This window comes from Periplaneta americana, chromosome 7 (assembly GCF_040183065.1).
Source record: "Periplaneta americana isolate PAMFEO1 chromosome 7, P.americana_PAMFEO1_priV1, whole genome shotgun sequence".
NCBI classification, from domain to species: domain Eukaryota; kingdom Metazoa; phylum Arthropoda; class Insecta; order Blattodea; family Blattidae; genus Periplaneta; species Periplaneta americana.
Genome location: NC_091123.1, coordinates 19,740,837 through 19,762,690, shown reverse-complemented (window position 1 = coordinate 19,762,690; position 21,854 = coordinate 19,740,837). Strand labels below are relative to the sequence as shown.

The 21,854-nt window shown below is 33.3% G+C and overlaps 1 protein-coding gene across 1 annotated transcript in view; it reads left to right on the top strand.

Moving 5' to 3' along the window:
• LOC138702947 (dual 3',5'-cyclic-AMP and -GMP phosphodiesterase 11A-like) overlaps window positions 1-21,854 on the top strand; it is a 434,576-nt gene that overhangs the window by 99,538 nt on the left and 313,184 nt on the right. The window lies entirely within an intron of this gene.

Genomic DNA, 21,854 nt, shown 5'->3' with positions numbered 1-21,854 from the left:
AAATAAGAGTCCTAAAATATCGCAAGGTTGCGATGTTATATTTTAAGAAGAAAGTTCAAACAAAGTCAAGCCTGGTTTCATACCGGAGATTGAATAATTAATTCTAAAGGAAAAACAAAAGCCGAGAGGTAGAAATTTCTTGTTCTCCAAGGAGATTGCCTAGAAGATTGTGTTTTGTTCTTTCCTCGTCTTGTCTCTTGTCTCTATGACAACAAGGGTTTGAATCTATACCTCCTAAAACTGTATAATGTATTGCATAATCTCAAGGTTTAAGCTGTTTTCTGGAGATGAGTCGAGATATTTTCATAGTCTCAGTATGGAGGAACCTTATTTCTTTATATACGACCTTATTCCTTTATATACAACGGAAAAACTGGGGCGCACCATAACGCGAGCGGGTAAATAATAATGTAGACTTCCCATGTTGCATACCCTGACTCAGAAGCTGCTGAACTAGACGGTTTTTGTGCTGGACAAAAATTATATTGGAGCGTGCTTTCTTTGAATACTTTTATTTTCCCTTCTACCATTCTAACCATTCTACTATTTGTGAAGGGGAGAGGATGGTATTTTTTAAAACTTTTTTCCTGTTTGGTGTAAAATATTAATTTTTTGTATGTAGAGAGCTCATAGCTGTAGGAACTCAACTAAATATAAATGTTTTGAAAAAAAAAAAATTATTTGGGGCCCAAATTTGAAAAAAAAAATAACCAATGCAGGAGTGTACTAAAACCGATATATCTCAACCGTTTTTAAAGATAGATTCAAACTCCTTTTTGCAATGTATTTGCAAAAGCATGTTCTACAAACTGTCTGTAATAGAATATCGATATTAGTCCCTACGTTTGTAAAATAAATAATTAAAATTTAATAACAGTTTTCTGATTTCCTTTCTTGCAAACAAACGGACGTATATTTAAAATTAAATCAATTAAGAAAATTCTGTTACAGAGAAACTTTTCCTAATAGTCTAAAGAATGTGTGTTCTAAATTTCATGCATGTATCTTTAATAGTTCAGATAATATACCCATTTTTGTCTTGTAATGTAGCAAAAAAATGAAGTTACTGGAAACCGATAAAAGTGGGCGTGTGACTTAAAAATCCATAGCGCAGGAAGTTTAAAAATGACGTCTCAACATCCGATAAGGGCACAAATACCCACAAAATGTTATGCAATGTATTCCATAAATATCAAAGAGTATTTTAAAGAATTTTTTTTTTTTTTTTTTGAAAATTTAATTTACCGGAAACAACAATAAAAGTGGGTGAGTGATTTAAAAATCCATAACGCAGGAAGTTTAAAAATGGCGACTCAACATCCGATAAGGGCACAAATACCCACAAAATGTTATACTATGCATTCCACACATATCACAGAGTATTTTAGATATTTTTTTTTAAATTTAATTTACCGGAAACAACAATAAAAGTGGGCGAGTGATTTAAAAATCCATAACGCAGGAAGTTTAAAAATGGCGACTCAACATCCGATAAGGGCACAAATACCCACAAAATGTTCTGTTATGCATTCCACACATATCACAGAGTATTTTAGATATTTTTTTTTTAATTTAATTTACCGGAAACAACAATAAAAGTGGGCGAGTGATTTAAAAATCTATAACGCAGGAAATCTAAAAATGGCGACTCAACATCCGATAAGGGTACAAATACCCAACAAAATGTTATGCGATAGATTCCACACATATCAAAGAGTATTTTAAAGAAAAAAAATTTTTTTTTGAAAATTTAATTTACCGGAAACAACAATAAAAGTGGGTGAGTGATTTAAAAATCCATAACGCAGGAAATTTAAAAATGGCGACTAAACATCCGATAAGGGCACAAATACCCACAAAATGTTATGCGATGGATTCCACACATATCAAAGGGTATTTTAAAGAAAAAAATTTTTTTTTTTTTTTGAAAATTTAATTTACCGGAAACAACAATAAAATTAGGCGAGTGATTTAAAAATCCATAACGCAGGAAGTTTAAAAACAGCGACTCAGTATCCGATAAGGGCACAAATAGCCATAAAATGTTATGCTATGCATTCCACACATATCACAGAGTATTTTAGAGAAACAATTTTTTTTTTTAAATTTACTCATTTTTCACCAAAAAATACCATCCTCTCCCCTGAAGTCAGTACTTTCGGTAAAATGACAGATGAGTAGTACTAGTGGTAGCAGTAGTGGTGGTGGTGGTCGGGGTTTTTCCTGGGATTCGCCCATTTTTCCCCATTTTAGGCGTCTACATAATTCCGTCATCATTTCTCCATTTCGTCATCATTCCATAGCATTCCCCGATCGTTGGATGGCGACGCATGGCGGTGGCCGGCCTAGGGACGGGAGGGTGCCTGCTCGAAACCTGGGTACGCAGCGAACCTTAGTGTAGTCAGCCAGTGTGGGTTTGGGAATGCGCATTAGATCGTAACAGGTCGCAGTGCTGGGCTATAGTGTCCTTCTTCTGTAAATTCTAATTCCATTCCATTCTTTATCTGACATTATACAAGTCCACTTAGGTCCAGTTGTACGAACACGGAATAAAGTCCTGTTAAAATTAATTCCGTGGTTATACGAGAAATGTGTTGTACGAACTTGGAATAGTGCATTATTCGGAGGATAACTTCTGAATAAGCTATTTCATGCTTTCAGTAGTTGTTAAATTTATATCTAGAAAATAAAATGTAAAATGGCAGCAGCATTTGACATGAATCTCTGATAGTGATGATGAATTACATATAATGTAGTTTTGAGAGTTCGGAAACAAAGAAAGTAAGGCACAGACTTCATCTATTAAACGAGTGTAACAATGAAGAATTTCTGGGAAGATTCAGTCTAAAAATGGCCACTGCTGAAAGCGTGCTGGGATTGATTAATGATTATTGGAACATATAACACACAGGTAAAAATAGTTCACAATTTCATCATTATAAAGAAATAGTAATTTTTTTAATAATTAAAACTAAATTTAAGCAAATTCATAGCACAATATTATATCAGTATTAAGTTTTGCATTATTATAACCTAGCTATATACTCCCATGCTCTTGACTTTTATTTAAAAGTCATGGCATCAGTTTTTGCTTTCTAGCACGTTCTTATAGTCATTCACTATCACAACTAGCTTAAGTGTAATCTTCTATCTAATAATTTGGACTTCTAATTTATTTTGATTTACTCATTACTTTATAACAAAATCTGTACACAAAATAATGATATGTTCAGAATAGTAATATGCGTTACAAGAGCGGTATGTTGAAGTTTTCATGTTCGAGGAAAAGTTTGAAAAAGCGAAACGTAGTTGAGCTTTTTTAATTTCCGAGAATTGAAAGAAAGCATACCGCTCTTGTATCGTACATTATTTTGTACGAAGATCGTTTATTACATACCTGAAAGAGGAATTTCTAATTAGTTGCAATGAAATCTCCATCTTGGTTTCTGTTCAGTGACGGCAATTTTGGAAAAAAATAATCTATCTTCAACATTGTTGCTTTAAAATGTTTTCTGTGTTTACTATACTCCAGCAGGCCGTGATATACGTCTATCTTTTTTTCCCCCTGTCTATAAATGCGAACTTAAAACAAACGGCTTCCTTAATGTTACATGCATCACGAAATGCAGTAACTTTAGTGGAGTTGTAGAGTTTACTTAATTTTTGCAAATATTTAAAAACAATAATTAACATTGCAATTTAGGTGAAATTGCAGTGGTAAGTTTCCAATTTATAATTATTAGTATATTGAACGTCTCTAAAAATAACATGTTAAAAGCCGAAAGCAGTAAAATCAATATGTCACTTAAGCGGTAAGAATAGGGAAATTGTTATGTGTGTTACGTTGGGAATACTGAATGTGGAATTTTAGACTTAGCGCGTATTGGTTTTGTGCTGAAACCAAGCAAATACTCACGATCTCGCACAAAATAAATTTCAACAATTACTGGTATTCTGAATGTACTTTATAAACAAAACACCATCTAAAATATTGCCAACCTCTGTTCCAATTCGGCTAACTATGGAATAGACAACATTGGAATAAACTAACGTCATACAACACGATACTCCATTTATTTTATAGTTAGGCTATTCAATTAATAGCTATTCCACGAATTATTCTGTGATCATACAACTGGGCCTAAGTGGTTAATAAGGTTAAGTTTCATTCTCTAGAGATGAAGACGAAATGACAAAATCCATTTTGTAGCTGGGATTCAGACCCGGTACCCCTGGGTCCATGCATTGCTAAAGCTGCACTTTTTGCTTCGAGAGCACATCTATAGTAATAATAAATCTGTAGCCGAAATTTTTCTGGTAATTTTCGATTTTCCACAAATAATTGGTCCTAACATATATAATTAACCACCCCGAAACCGAAAATCGCATTTTTGGAATTTTTGTTTGTATGTCTGTCTGTATGTTTGTTACGTTTTCACGCGATAATGGCTGAACCGATTTATATGAAAATTGGAATATAAATTAAGTTCGTAGTAACTTAGATTTTAGGCTATATGGCATTCAAAATACTTTATTTAAAAGGGGCGTTATAAGGGGGCCTGAATTAAATAAACCGAAATATCTCGCTTATTATTGATTTTTGTGAAAAATGTTACATAACAAAAGTTTCTTTAAAAATGATTTCCGATAAGTTTTATTCTTTACAAAATTTTGATAGGACTGATATTTAATGAGATAAATGAGTTTTAAAATTAAAATAACGCCATCTAAGACGGTGCAATGAACTAAGAACAAATGACTTCGTCTATAAGGGGCCTTGGACAACAACAATCGAAACAGGGGCCTTGGACGTCAACAATCGAAAGCTATTAAACACAGCCTATAGAGAAGGTTTCTGTGTTTGTATGAAGTGATATCAGAAGCTAAATTAACCGATTTGTATAATTAATTATTATTTCACCATTGGAAAGTGTAGTTTCTCTAGATGGACATAATGCTATAATGTTATTACAGTAACGTCTGAGTAAATCGAGGACAGGTAAGATTAAAATAGCTTCTTATGCACAGAAAATTTGATAGGCTATTTTGTAATTCGTTTTCTGTATTTCTTAAAATAACATTTATGTACACTTATTTTAATCTCAGAGAATTAACGAACAACGAGAGTGTATTGATTTAGTATGCAGTAATAGTACGTTAGCTTAGCAATCCATTATTTTATAATTCAAATTTTAACTATGCTCAATTGAATCGTGTTAAAATACATAAAATATATATGTAATAAATGCAATGCAAAAACAATTGGGTAATGAGCGAAGCAGATTATCTTGCGCTGTTGTAAAAGTTGTTCCCTGGATCAAACGTCCTATTTTAATTATGTAATTACTTTATATTTATTCCTAACAGGTGCAGCGGAGCGCACGGGTACGGCTAGTCTTTAATAAATTCCTCGTCTTGTTGCAAAATAATTACATTGTGCATCGAGTGCGTCCACTTAAGGTTTCGCTTTCTTACAGTATGCACCCTTTAACCTTTTGAAGAGCAGCGGTGGTCGTAATTGTGGGGTTGTTTACTTTTGATTTCTGGGTACACAATAACAGCTCTCGTCTTCGCATTAGCTCCACCTTTATTTTCTTCTCCAACACCACTCAGCGTTCCCTCTCCTCTTTTTTCATGTCTTACTTTGCTAACATCGAAATTCCCTTCCGTCAGTTTTTATCACTAGTCTCTTCTTTTCTCAAGTGTGTGTTCTCTTTCATTTTCTTGTCCTGGGTAACAGCTCCAGTCCACAAAGAAGGCTTTGTTGTGAGAGTGGCTCATGTGACAGCATTCTTATTTCGTTGTCTTCCTTTCAACAGAGTTTAAAGGGAACTGGTTATTGGCTAGACGAAGAATTTCAATTTTTATTTGCTTATATAAAAGGGCGTTGTCTTCTATACAATTTATATATATATATATATATATATATATATATATATATATATATATATATAATTTAAATTCATTATACTTATTCAAATCGTGGAATCATAAAAACCAATAATAGGCTAAAAATTTTAATTTAAACGACATTTTTCGAAACCTGCATTTTCAAAGTTATTAGTATTCCTTGTCACAAAGTATTAGGGGCTGCAAGACAACAAACACCTTTAAGAACAGCTTAAAACATAACCTTATTAGTATTTCACTCCAATCATACTGATTTAAAATATCACTGACTACATTGTTACTTTTTTCTTCAGACATCATCCTGATTGTGCTGTGTTTCAATTGTCTCATAATAATCTCTTTCTATTATCTAATATTATTTGAAATGTATTAACATTCTATGTATTTTAGTTTAATTCAGCTACACAGTTTATTTCAGTGTTTAATTAATAGTTCATAGTATTTTGTTGTTTAATTTGTAAATAACTCTTGTATAGATGTAACTGTCATCTAAATCAAATTGTTGACTTCTTTGTAAGTTCATGCATATGTATATACACTTTTTGCTGGTTGAGTGGAAGAGAAGGCCTTACGGCCTTAACTCTGCCAGCTAAAATAAATCGTTATTATTATCATTATTATTATTATTATTATTATTATTATTATTATTATTATTATTATTATTATTATTACACTTTATACAAATAGTACATTATGCAACGAGCCTATAATGATAGTAAATAAGATGCGAGTATGTTTGTTTATGATAAGAGCGCAAGCGCGTTTCATAATTTTCATACGAGCGTCTTAATTACCTAATAGGCAAGTTTCATAAGATTTTTTATGCTCGACCATATTTCTAACTTGAAATTATTCAGAAGTATTCATTTTATTTGTATCTGATAGAAGATCGGAAGTGACCTTGTTCATAGCTCTTAAATTGTGAGATGTGCGCAGACGCGAAAGTATTGGTTTTTTCCGAGGAACAATAATGTCATTGACCTTGATGTAATGTAACATGAACTAATTTTGATATAACCTGGAAATTGATTTAGAATTGAAAACCGAGATGACAAATTGAATTTATTTGAATATTATTTACAATTAACGCTAATTATTATAGTAACAGAATGTGTCCTTCTGCGACAGTATTGGATTTCCAGCCTCCGTGACGTTTCCTTCGTTGTCTTTCGATTGCATATCCGAGAATAATCGAAAAACCTGGACTTTAATGAATAGGTGTACTTTAATGACATGCATTAAAGGACTGCTACCAGGTGTATAATTACTACATTTCGGCATGGTCGAGCATAAAAATATTTGAGCTACACTTACGAAAATTTAAGGTTATCTTGCCAGATATAAAATAATGTTACCCTATAAGATTTATTGAAATATATTAAAATCCTTTTGACTTACATTTCATTACGTAAGAGAAAAATACACGTTTAAATCATTAAAAAATTTAAATATGCTCCAAGATTACAATATTTAAAGGAACCATATTCTTTCTAGTAGGAGTCTCTTCTACTACATTAATTAATTTATTAATTCATTTAGTGTTCTGCCCAAGGGTAGGTCTTTCACTGCAAGCCCAGCATTCTCCAGTCTTTCCTATTTTCTGCCTTCCTCTTTGTATCCTCTTATGATCCATATATCTTAATGTCGTCTGTTATCTGATATCTTCTTCTACCCCGAACTCTTCTCCCGTTCACCATTCCCTCCAGTGCATCCTTCAGTATGCAGTTTCTTCTCAGCCAGTGACCCAACCAATTCCTTTTCCTGTTCCTGATCAGTTTTAACATCATTCTTTCTTCACCCACTCTTTCCAACACAGTTTCATTTCTTATTCTATCTGTCCACTTCACACGTTCCATTCTTATCCATATCCACATTTCAGATGCTTCTATTCGCTTCTCTTCATCCATGTTTCTGCCCCATACAAAGCCACACTTCATACAAAGCACTTCACTAGTTTCTTCCTTAGTTCTTTTTCGGGAGATCCGCAGAAGATGCTGATTTTCCTATTAAAAGTTTCCTTGACCATTGCTATCCTCCTTTTGACCTCCTGGCTGCAGCGTATAGTACACCCCAAGTATTTGAAGCTGTCCACTTGCCTCATTTAGAATTCGCAAGTTTATCTTTTTGTTTTTCTTCCTATAACCATGTTCTTCGTCTTATTTGCATTTATCTCCATTTCATACTACTCACAGCTGTCACTCAACTCCAGTAGCGTAACTCTTAGTATCATCTTCTCTTCTGCTAACAACCCCATATCATCAGAAAATCTTATGTACTTTATTCTTCTTCCTACTACTATCACTCCTTCCATGTTTTGAAAACAGTTTTTTATTAAATCCTCCAAGTAGATGTTGAACAGGGTAGATGATAAAGTCCTATTCTTCTCCCTATTTCACTTCTTTCGGATATTTCGCCTTCTCTACGATCACATTTCGCCGTCTTTCGATAAATTATTGTGGCTCAGGTTAAATGAGAGGAGAAAGTTACATTCCCTTTCTCTCTTATACCGAATTTTGCACACCTCTACTCCCTCTTACTTATCTGTCCGATTCCTCAGTCTTTCTAGGTATCATAACTTAAATACTCCGTCACAATATGATAACACGTTAGAAATACCACTGCACACATCATCTCTTTATTTTCATCTTTCACAGTTGCTACTTCTCGTCACTGGAATTCTCTGCCGCCTGAAGTCAAGGACTGCCGAACTTTAATTTCCTTTAAATGTAAAATAGAAAAATATCTCATAATGAGTTGCCTGACCTAACGCGTTGCAAATATTTAATGGAATGTGTTCCACTGTATTTATTTATTATTTTTTTTGTTTTTTATTTTTATTATCTAAATCGTGTTTATTTATCACTTAACGCCAATATGTATCCCACTGTATGTTGTTTTTTTATTATTAATCTATTTTTTGTGTACATTTTATTCAATTGTCGGTTTCTGGTTTAATTATGTAAATCCTACTTACTTGTAATCTAATACTAATATGTATACTAATGTGTTTATTTTTATTTTTACTGTGTACATTTTTTTATTGAATTATCGGCTTCTGTTTTTATGTGATTCGTATTTGATTCTAACAACATTAATATGTATTTCACTGTGTTTATTTTTATTTTATGAGGTAAATTTTATGTAACTACCTCTTTTGATCTCATTATGTACCTAAATTATATCAGTATGTAATTACTTAATTCCGATCCAGTTTTATATTCAACTGTGTAAGCAAGTTTTAATCCTGGTTGAGTGTAAGAGAAGGCCTTACGGCCTTAACTCTGCCAGGTTAAATAAAGCCATTATTATTATTATTATTATTATTATTATTATTATTATTATTATTATTATTATCATTATCATTATCATTATCATTATCATTATCATTATTATTATTATTTCTTCTCCTATTCTAACTTTGACTAAGACTTACTAATTTATGTTAACATAATTACTACGGGAGAATAAGCGTGTAATTTATAACATTTTCTGGTTATGTATATACATAAAATAATGACAAACAGCAATTCCAACCCAATTCTTAAAAACCCGGTCAGATACAGTCCAGAAACCGCTAAACTGCCATATTGTCTATTTTACCGCCGTGAGTGTTAAAAAATTTCGCTAAATCCCTATATGAGCAATACAAATTTAATAGATTTTACCCGCTAACTAAAATTGAAAAACGCTAGATCCATTGAAAAAAACCTGTCCATTGACAACACATTTTCTTTAAGTAGCATGTCGAATTTACTTCAGTTTGAACTGGAATTTGCAAGACTGTGAAAGTGAGTTTTTATTATAGTGGCTTGTACTCAATTTTGCAGACAACTATCAGCTTTCCTGTTTTCTGAATTGTTTACAAAATATATTTTTACGATATCCAAATAAAATATTTTGATACTTAATATCTTAACTATTATCCTTAACCCTTAAATTCGCAAAGTATCCTATAGGAAAAACAAATTAATAGGTTGTATGTTATAATTTTAATAGAAAAAAAATGGTAGTAAAAATTAAAATTTCACGATATACTATAATATTGTACAACATATAAAATATGGATATTGCGATAGTTGTTTTCTTTACAGTCCGACACGGTTTAATAAACTAGTGTGAGAAATGAAGTTTTGTCAATTTAAGGGTTAAGGAGAAAATTGATTATCAATGTTAGTGTTGTACCAGCGAATAGGGATTACAAAGAATGGACACTGAGCGAATTTTCTTGTATTTTGTTTCTCTGTGCGCCAGCGTTTAGTTTCACTTTCAAGCGCTAGAGGTTAGTGTAATCGAGCATATGCTAAGATAATAATTGAGTATAGAGTTGAGACACAGGATCCAAACATCGCTCACCTTATTGCATAATCCAGTAACGCTTTGCTTCAAATAAATTCAAGTTAACAGCTTTTCCTTATTTGTCAGAGACAAACTAGTAGTAATAATAACTTTTTATATTTCAAATATAATAAATTATATTATAAAATAATATAATATATTATAAAATTATGTATCAAATTCGTTTAATAATTGTGTATAATATAATATAGTTATATGATTTTACTTCTCATAAGAGTTTTGTTTTTCCATTTTCAGCGCTATCAAATCATTACATATTTTAATTGTTGTTGGGGTCAACGTCTCAACTCTCATTATAAAGGAACTCTAGAGACTAGACATTACAGTTAATGACGGATTTATTATTTTATGAATCCAATTTATTTTATTTGAGTAGACCTACATAATGTACCTAGATGTATTAATTATGTGTTATATTTCTGCTGTGTCGACTGCTAGCTGGTGTGATGTCAGCGCCAACTCTAGGGAGAAAGCAGAATCTGACGCTCTAGCTGGCTTGAAGGTCATTGAAATCAGTCCGGCTACATCAAAGGTACCGACGCGAAGTGTCCATTCCTTATAATCCCTATTCGCTGGTTGTACCCTGTCCCACATTGCTGTAATAGTTCTGATGGTGGGAGCCCGAGGTACCATACCCTCCTTCTTTGCCAACAAATGTAAAAACCTGGGGCTAACACACAGCATTGTGAAGGAAATAGCCATTAGTGCCCTCAAAGGATCGGTTCAGATATTGAGAAATCATTTGTATGGGAGTGATAAAGGAAATTTCAAGTTATCTTAACCGATGGCTGTTGATTGGTTTAGATATTAATGCCAATAAATCCGTACTATTATTTTTCTCGCGGTATATGGCATTCATATCATTCTAACCTATCTGATGATATTTTTTTCCCTTAACTGTAAATGAGCACAGACGCTACTTAGTTGTAAATTTTTCTGACGTTTTGTATATTCGATTCCCTCATCTTTTCAAATGCATATCATTTTACCTTTTAGGTGTGTTTCCAAATTGTATGTAATACGCTTTGTCAAATCTGGCAACCTTTTCATAAGGGAAGCTTTCTTCTTCTTCTTCTTCTTCTTCTTCTTCTTCTTCTTCTTCTTCTTCTTCTTCTTCTTCTTCTTCTTCTTCTTCTTCTTCTTCTTCTTCTATCGCGGAATATTCACATACGAGTAATATAATTTTTAATTTTATTCCCCTGGTCTCATCGGCAACTTCTCCGGCACTTCAGTAAAGCTTGTGCTCGAATCATATCAACGCAGGCGAAGGGGAAACGTCTCATCAGCATTGCTTCACTCATTTCGTCTAACGCGGAATATTCACATTTATATATAGTTTATCGTTAATTTTGTTCCCCTAGTCTCCTCGGCAACTTCTCCGGCACTTCAGTAAAGCTTGTGGTCGAATCATATCAAAGCAGGCGAAGTTTTACATATTGGAATCAGGGATAAATAAAAATGCCTGCGAACCTGGTTTAAACAAACATTTCTACTTAAACCTTTAGGAGCCATGCGTCCGTTTTAGTGACCAGCTAATATTATGGTCATGACGTAATACAATATGTTATAAATTATGTTATATATAAAATACATTGATATTCTTTAATTTTATATAACAATAAAGACATTGCACTTGATTAAAACAATAATTTTTTGTAATGTTTCTTTTTCTTGAAACGGAGCAAAATTATTTCAACTGCAGTCAACTGAAACCTCATCAGCTCCCATGCGTACCATTACAGCGATTGTTTTACATGAGCCCTCCCCATCCTTAACCACAGGGTCAATTGACTGCAGTGGCCGGGACGCGAACCTGCGATCTTTGGCACGATATGCTGGCCGGACATGTATGTTATGTGCCTTAAACCGCTCGGATAACGAACCCAACACCAATTTACCCGATTATGCAGGTATACGAACCCCTAGGTAAGAGTTACACATTTGCGTGCAATAGTGGTAGGGCCTATAAGCCTTCCTGCTTCTAAGGGTTAAACTGGCTTCGAGGGCATTCAGGAATCAAAGGGCGGCCAGCTTGTTCCGTCAGTACTCCAGATAACAACAAACTTCCTGTTAGTTTTACAAAACGTAGGCCTAAATTAAGAAAAATTTTAGTAGTAATGTGGGATCCTCAATGGAATGGAAGTATACAGTGCTCTGTAACTACGGACTTACTCTTTCCAACTCTGATCTCTACATATTAAGAGGTTAGGTACAGCTTACAGCAGTAATTTTTTTTTGGAAATATTCAACATTTTTTTCCTCCATTACTATATCTTGTACAATAATGAAAATTGTATGTGTAAAACACTGTCCTTCTCTTATATGAAAAAAAAAAATGTTTTACGATTAAAAAAATATATTTTTTCTTTTCAAAATTCAAAGTCGACTGTGCAATGATGAAGCGTTTCTCTCGTAACTCATAAACTTCTTAACTTTTTCATGTCCTCTCTCTTTTATTTTATTGCTGAAACTCATGTTTACAATATCATGCTCTTTCAACTACATTCCTTAATAAATAATATTTTTTTTTATTTTGTGCCAGATATTTGACCATTTTTTTAAATGAATTTATTTTTTATCAGACAATCTATCAGAGGTAGAGAAGTGATTTTGCATCATATTGTAGATATGACATGCATAAATACAGACAAAAAATTTAATCACAGAATGTTGGATAGTTTTTGAGTTATGAGCGAAACGCTTCATCACTGCACAGTGAACTTTGAATTATTTAACTAGCTAGCTAGTTAGTGAGTAGGCTACAAATTAAATTTATAAAACAAAAATATTCCTAGCTACTACCGTAAGAGCCAGGCTCGTGTACGGTGTGGTCTTAACCAATAATATAACATAAAATTTACAAGGACAGTTTACTAAATACAATAACTAACTTAATTCAAACCAATAAATACAACACAAGAGCAAGAATAAAGAAGAAAGAGAAAAAGAGAGAAAAACACATTTAATATTAATTGACAATCACACAGAAGCCAGTGATATTCAATGAAAACATGAATATAGTCGACAGAAATAAAAAGGGGAAAAATACACATATTTTTAATATTATATATCTTGAATAATTTTATAAATTTGTTTTTTTTTTTTAAATCTTCAATTTAAAAATATTTCAAATTTTGAAAATAGTTTATAATTTTATTATAAAACCTTGGGCCGAAAGTAGCACCATGTTTAAGAGCTGCACTTCTATGACTTTAGGCTCAATTAATGGGAAAGTAGACTTTTGTCTTCGAGTACGATATTCATGTCGATTAGATTTATATTTTATTTGATTTCTATGATAGTTAGTTGGTAAACTATATTTATAAATTTCTTCAATAGTTAATACTTTAAAATCTGTATAATTTAAATTTGTTGGGTAATCCATATTTTCGGTTAGACAAATTTTTATTAATCTCCTATGTAATAAAATTAATCGATTAAGTACAGATGATGCTACTCCACCTCAATTTATTATACCATATTGTATTAATGATTGTACTAAAGCTAAAAATATTATTTTCAGTGCCTCCTTAGTGATAAAATTTCGAAGTATTATGAATTTAGTAGAAGGGAAAGAAAATAAATTAAAGAAAGAAGAGGGAGAGGAGAATAGAAAGAGAAGAGGAAGAGAAGAATGGTTGCGAAGTAGAAGAAAGTAATAAGAAAGAGGAGATGATAGGATTGTGTGAGGGTACAGAAAAGGAAACGGAAAAGGAGGGGATGTGGTGGAAGGAAGAGGGGTGAGGAATGAAAAGCAGAATGAGGTGGGATGAAAGAAGAAAGTTTCTGTTGGCTGTGTTAATTTGACAGTCATAACCTATCTGGAAGTTTGCTGGATAAAATCGGACAAATAATTTCGTTAAGCAAATGAGTAACATTTACATTAATGAAGATCTTTGTGGTTGTAAATAGAAAGCGCGCTCGTTTGCTAGAACGTATTTTTAACTCTGGGTTCTTGCAGTTTTGTGGTCTCTCGTTTTGTTTTAATTGGACATCTTTGATGTTTAATTACATTGCAGATTCAGCTGTAAAAATACGTTAGTGGAAGAAGCGAAAAAGACTTCATAAAGTTCTAATAATAAGGTACAATGTGTATAAACATCACAATTTTCTAGATATTAGGACAAGTTATCTTGACCTGAGGGACCCAATACAGTGTCTGTCAAAATTTCTAAAGTATACAAATCTAGTTTTTCAGGTAAAGCTTCCTGTAAAGCAGACCTGAATGATTTCAATGGAAAAATTGTTCTGGAGCCGGATATCGATCCCGGGACATTTGATTGAACGCACCAGCTCTCTATCGACTGAGCTACCCAGGAACTCCACCCGACAGCGTCACAATTTTTCCACTTATATCCACAGAACTCGAGACGCCAGAGACCCACATTGAGTGCACAGAATTCCAAATCACACAGAGTTTGTGTGCACTCGATGTGGGTTTCTGGCGTCTCGTCAGCCCACTCGAGTTCTGTGGATATAAGAAGAAAAAGTGATACGGTGTCGGATGGAGTTTCTGGGTAGCTCAGTCGGTAGAGCGTTGGTGTGTTTAACCAGAGGTCCCGGGATCGATACTCGGGAACGGAACAATTTTTCCCTTTAAAAAAATTCTAAAGTATACTTTTGATAACTGTCCTTACAATTCTGTGAAACCACAATGAAATTCCTGTGAAAAAATGAAGTTTATTTTCCAAGTTTCTTTTTTTTTTTTTCTTTTTTTTTTTTTTAACCGCAAACTTGACTTCTCTACATTTCCAACTATGGATTATATAAAATTTATATGTTACGAAAACTTTTAAAGAAACTTGTTTTTTGCAAGAAAAATTTATTACTCCAATATGGGTTATCTAGATCAGTGAATTTTGGCACGTAAGTATTCCGGGTGAATTCTTTGGTAAAGTCATTGAATTAATTCCCAACATGATCAGTTAATTCAAGAGAGCAGTGTATTATGGAAATAAATGGTTTAAAAATTTAGTTTTGTCCTCTAAATGTGCAGAAATTTGATTCGAACAAATGTAACTTCTCGTTTTTTTTAATTGGTTATTTAACTACGCTATATCAACTACGGGGTTATTTAGCGTCGACGAGATTGGTGATAGCGAGATTGTATTTGGCGAGATGAGGCCGAGGATTCACCATAGATTACCTGGCATTCACCTTACGGTTGGAGAAAACCTCGGAAAAAACCCAACCAGGTAACCCGCACCCGAGCGCAACTTCAGACCGGCAGGCAAGCGCCTTAACCGACTGAGCCACGCCATTGGCAAATTCCCGTTCTGAAATAGTAATATGCGTTACAAGAGCGGTATGTTGAAGTTTTGATGTTCGAGGAAAACTTTGAAAAAGCGAAACGTAGTTGAGCTTTTTTAATTTCCGAGAATTGAAAGAAAACATACCGCTCGTGTATCGTACATTATTTTGTGCGAAGATCGTTTATTACATACCTGAAAGAGGAATTTCTAATTATTTCAATGAAATCTCCATCTTGGTTTCTGTTCAATGACGGAAAAATTGCAAAACAAAAATATCTATCTTCAACATTGTTGCTTTAAAATGTTTTCTGTGTTTACTATACTCCAGCAGGCCGTGATATACGTCTGTCTTCTTTTTCCCCCAGTCTATGGAATCTTGTCGATTTTTTTCACGGCTTCCTTAATGTTACTTGCATGACGAATGCAGTAACTTTAGTGGAGTTGTAGAGTTTACTTAATTTTTGCAAATATTTAAAAACAATAATAACAGTGCAATTTGGGTGAAATTGCAGTGGTAAGTTTCCAATTTATAATTATTACTATATTGAACGTCTCTAAAAATAATATGTTAAAAGCCTAAAGTAGTAAAATCAATATATCACTTAAGCTGTAAGAAGAGGGAAATTGTTATGTGTGTTAGGTTGGGAATACTGAATGTGGAATTTTAGACTTACCGCGGATTGGTTTTGTGCGGAAACCAAGCAAATACGCACGATCTCGCATAAAGGAATTTTGCAATGTTACATTTGTTCGGACCAAATTTCTGCACATTTAAAGGACGAAACTAAAATTTTTTCAATCATTTATTGTCATAATACACTGCTCTCTTGAATTCAATGAGCATATTGAGAATTAAATCAATGGCTTTCCTGAAACAAGGTATGAAATATTTCACATAAAACAATTTTTATCTCGAAAAGGAAGCAAAAATGAACAAAACTATATCAAACTTTTTGTTTAGAATATCTCAATGAATAACCCTGTGAAATTAATTATATTACTTACGGTTTATTCTGTAAATGCGAGAAAGAATCCTTGTGTTATTATCACTTTTAATTTTAAAAAAAATGTGTGCAAAAGATGTGCCAAACTAATTATTTAGAGGATAGAAGTCGCAAACGATTTGTTACGGTACTAAATTGCATCGATATGGGTCAGCTGATACAATACCGTGAAGGACGTAATTTGCAACACACCAGTTGATAACGTTAACAATAGAAATAATTCAGACTACCAATAGCATCATTCATAAAACGCGTCAATCGTTACTGTACTACCATTTTCCTTGTCATGCTGTGATTGAGACTAATTCTAAAGTGAACTGTATCCAGCTATTTTTGTTACAATCTTTTTCTATGATGCTTTTTATCCTTGTTCCATCTTTTCCTGTAGTACAAAAGATGTGGAAGAGATTGTGTGCTATATAAACTTTTTTGTTTGATTTGCTTAGATAAGCTTTTCTCTGAAAGATGTCTGCTATTCCTCATGTGATTTCTGATATGTGAAGAAATGAAATCACATGTTTCATATAAACTTGTAAAAATGTAAGCAATTGCGATACAGAATTAAATCTCTCGGTTGAGTGATTTTTCGTAACCTGAACGCGTACTGTACTACGAAAACTTTTCAAGCTGAGTAGACACATTTATCATATAATCCCTTTGTATTGTTATATCAAATTTGATTGCACATGTTACCTGGGTTACAGCTCCGCCCAGCATATTTTCCGTCTCACTGGCTTTTATAGCTTTTTCCTCTCCGATGCTGCACAGTCAAGTCGTCATGGTTACGTACAAAATAATGCTCTAAAGTTGTGTTTACTTTAAGTTCTTCAATAGTAAATAAAGCGATGTTGTTCATTGTGATGAAGTAGCAAAGAAAAATGTATATTGAAAAGTAGTTGCTGCTGACAACTTAGGTAAATTGATTCCAAAATTTAACTACTTTTTCCGGACTACCCCTATATGGTTGTTTCCATCTTTTCTCTGTCAAGCTGACAATATGATACGTCATTATTTAGAAATTTTACTTAATATTTCTCTTAGTGATTGCAGTTGGATTCAGGCTTCTCTACCTATTAAATTTGGTGGGTTAGGTATTAGAAAATTGAGTGATATTTGTATTCCGGCATTTTTAGCTTCTGCGCACGGGGTTTTGGACCGAATCAAATCTATTTTTCCCTCTTACAGTGATTCGGTTCAGATCCCTTTTGTGCAGGAGGCTTTAGTTCGATGGGGCGAGGTTTCCAATAACTCTGATCCTCCGTCTTTTCCAGCGGTTCAAAAGAATTGGGATGAAATACTAATCTCTCTTGTTAAGGAGTCCCTTCAGCCATCTTTTTCTTCAGATACAGATCGTGCCCGTTTTTTGGCTCTCCAACAAAATCTTTCAGGATCTTGGCTTCATGCAATTCCTTCCCCTAACATCGGTACCCTTATGGATCCCAGATCCTTTAAAGTTTCCGTGGCTTTACGACTCGGTTGCAAAATCTGTCACATTCATAAATGTATCTGTGGCAATATTGTAGATTCTTACGGTCACCACGCCTTAAGTTGTGTCATGAGTAAGGGGCGTCTCTCTCGTCATTCATCGCTCAATGACATCATTAAAAGAGCATTAACATCCTCAGGGGTTCCATCCATCTTAGAACCTTCCGGGATCAGCCGTTCAGACGGCAAGAGACCCGATGGTCTGACTCTAGTCCCGTGGCGTGTAGGCAAATCCTTAATTTGGGATTCCACATGTGTGGATACACTGGCCCATTCTCATTTGTCTTCAACTTCTAAGACACCAGGATCTGCAGCATAAAGGGCCGCTGTCAGTAAACACCATAAATATAAACATCTTGCAGATAATTATATTTTTGTCCCTTTTGCGGTTGAAACGTTTGGATCATGGTGTAGTGAAGCCAAAGCTCTCATCTCCACCATAGGCAGAAGTTTAGTGCAGCTTTCTGGGGACTCTCGAAGCAGTCAATATCTACGTCAGCGCATTGGCATCGCCATTCAGCGCGGTAATGCTACAAGTATTCTTGCACCCTTCCCCGAGCCCTCTTATTTAGATGAAATTTTCTTCTTTTAACCCAGATAAGACTGACGTCCTATATATAGGATCCCAACGTTTTATTTTTTTAACATTGCTGTGTAAGATTTTCATAGTCGGCAATCATGATACCAAAATCCTTATGTGTTATAAATTGCCTCCAATTTTTTTTTCTTATATTTAGTCTGTCATAGTCATTGTTATTGACATATTTGTGTGAAACGTCCGGTGTCCTATATATAGGACGTCAGTCTTATCTGGGTTAATTATTCAATTTATTTGTATTTCATTATAAAAATTTATATATTGTTAAAGGCGTCATTTCTTATATGTTTCGCATGGTAAATAAGAGCTGAAGGGCGAGTTCGGAATTCGATTCCTGACTTTGGCTTGAATAAAGCTTGTTTTGAAAAATATGGAAATTTTTCCAAAGTTTTTTCCGATATCCACACATTACACTCAGAAAGCACTATCCTTTCTTTCCTCTCGTTTCATATTCTTTCAATTTTAGGTCCATTATTGTTGCTAGTTTATGATAATGATTTATCCTCATCCATAAATAACACAGGTCAACAGTGATTTTGTAAAATTTAAAATTTCTGCTGTTTGTTATGTAATTTCATCTGCTGATTCCAAAAATGGAGTCAGGCTTTTTCTATCACCTCTCATTTTTTTTGTAATTTTAGAAAAATTGATTTATTTTTATTGCTATATGCGGCCCTTAACATGCTAATGGAAAGAAAATATTTAAAATATTGCATTTTATTGCTTAACAATTAACCGATAACTTTAGATGATTATTGCTTGTGAAGTCAGAATTCACAAAATAAATTTTATACGTCATAAGACTATGAGAGTTAGTATTAATTCTCAGTTGAGTTGGAACTTAAATGAAACAAGTTTCATAACCTGCATTTTCTTTGTCCTAATTTTAAGCGTGGTAAAATCACAGTCTAGTATATACAGTCGCGAAGCTTGGGGTGATTTTTTGCATTTCTCGCGATAGTTGCTAGCCGCTTGGAGTGCTGTGTGTACTAGGAACAATAGACTGTACACTGCCATCGTGATCTAATACAGGCCGTAAGGCAGACCATGTGACTCGCTTAACCCGATCACGAAGGGCGGCGTTTCAACCATATAAATTAATTGGAATGCATAAAAAGTAACATATATTTCTCTAAAATGTAGTGTAATTGCATTAATAAATTTTAAAACAATGAATAGGAGACACTTCAGACATAATTCCTTGCGAGTTAAGGTGTAATATTATTTTTGGTGTGAAAATTACGTTGTTCGTATGTGTAATGCCTGTCTTTATTTCGATTAAATATTGCGAAATTCTTGTACATTCATTTATGCACGCACGAATATTTAGATATGTTGAAATAATACGTTATGTTTACTGTCCCAGTTGCCCCTTTGTGTCTAATTTTAATGGTCTCCAATGCCTTGCCATTCATATGGAAATATTATAGGTTATGTTTACTATATCTTATATTCCTAAATTCGCAATTATACATTATAATTAAGCATAATGTCATGTATGATACTCCGCACATTCAATTTGTCTGTATTTTAATACTACAATTGAGTATTCAATTATTGTATTTATCTACTACCTAATAGACGAAGTAACAATCGTACGTACACTAATTTCATAAGAGTGGTATGATAAATTTTCTGTCTTTATCAAGGAAGGTAGATGTGCTATATTAAAATCACAATATAAATTCTTTTTTATTAAACCTCAAAATAGCTTCCATTCTAAACTTAAAATGTTGATACGAAAAGATTACGTTAACATGTAAAATTCTCTTCACATTAAAATAACACAATTTTGTAATTATTTCTGCAACATATTATGCAACAAGAAGTAAACGGAACTTATGGACACATTACACTAAATAAAACTTAGCTATGATACACAATAAAGTTATAATATAATAATTCACTGAGCTCCATACACTGAAATAGAAAACCCGAACAAACATTACGGCCTGGTCTAGATCGACAAGGCATTGACTGTGCCGTATTTCGCATTGTTGTGAAAAGTAGTGTAAACTGTGAAATGTTCGTTATCGGTTGTAATAACTGTAAATGGCTAAAATACAATAATTTGAGTAATAATATGGGACAAGGAGACGTTTGTTGCACTATAAATTCTAAGAAAAAGAGGTCAGAGTTATCCTTCCGAAAGATCCAGGAAGGTGAGTTTATAAAATATAATACAGTATATATGAAAATAATATATAAACCATATGTATTTCGTATTTCAATGGTGGAAGGAAGGTGTTAATTTTTCAAAACAACACGATATCAAAAGTACAATACATTTTATCGTCTGCTAGGGAAAGAGTCTGTGATGAGGCGATAGTAGCGATCCTGGTGGCTAGCAACTATCTATGGATGCATATTTCAACTGTCTATGTTTGCATATTTAGTAAGTATTGAGCTTCGCAACTGTATATACTAAACTGTGGTAAAAGTATCTTATAAAGTGAAACGTACCTCGAAATATTGTGTAAATTACATAAACAATTTTTGTTACGTTTGTAGTTAATTAACTTTGAAAGCACCCAGGTGAATTTTACTACACTAGTACGAGCTTACGAATGTTCTTTTGATTGCAAAATAGATGAGGACAGGAACTCTCCACGTAATTCTATTAACTGATTTGCTAAAAGGATCCCGTCATATGCCTTTTCTAGTTTCAATGATATGCTAGGAACCCAAGGGTCATTCAAAGACTGTTACTTTCTAGGAACCACAAATCATATGATTACAGAGAACTTTTCAGCGAGCTGATTCAGAACTATAATGTGATATAATGTAGTATGTCTCTTATAATAACTTCTTGGATTCTCAACTATTTTTCCTTTTCTTAAAACCTTCGGGTAGTGATCGAAGAACGTGGGAAGCGTTTCCATCCGGATTTTTCTGAAATGGAAAGACGCTACCAGGGAAAATGGAACCCAATAGTTTTTATCATCTGAAAGAGCATATTATTTTTTTTATCGCTATGCAATAGTTCATTTGTTTCATATTGAAGCATGGTTACTATGGTAACAATAACATTTAATTGCTGATACATTTTAATTTCACTTATGAGTTAGTTTTAAAACACAATGTATGAGAGTAGTGGGTACAGTGAGACACAAAATATTAAGACATATATATGCAAGTGATAATTCAAGTATTTTTAAAATCAAGTGCAATAGAAATATAAATTAAAACATGGAGTACAATAATACATAAACAAAAAAAGGATAAAGGACATAATATACAATCCGTGTT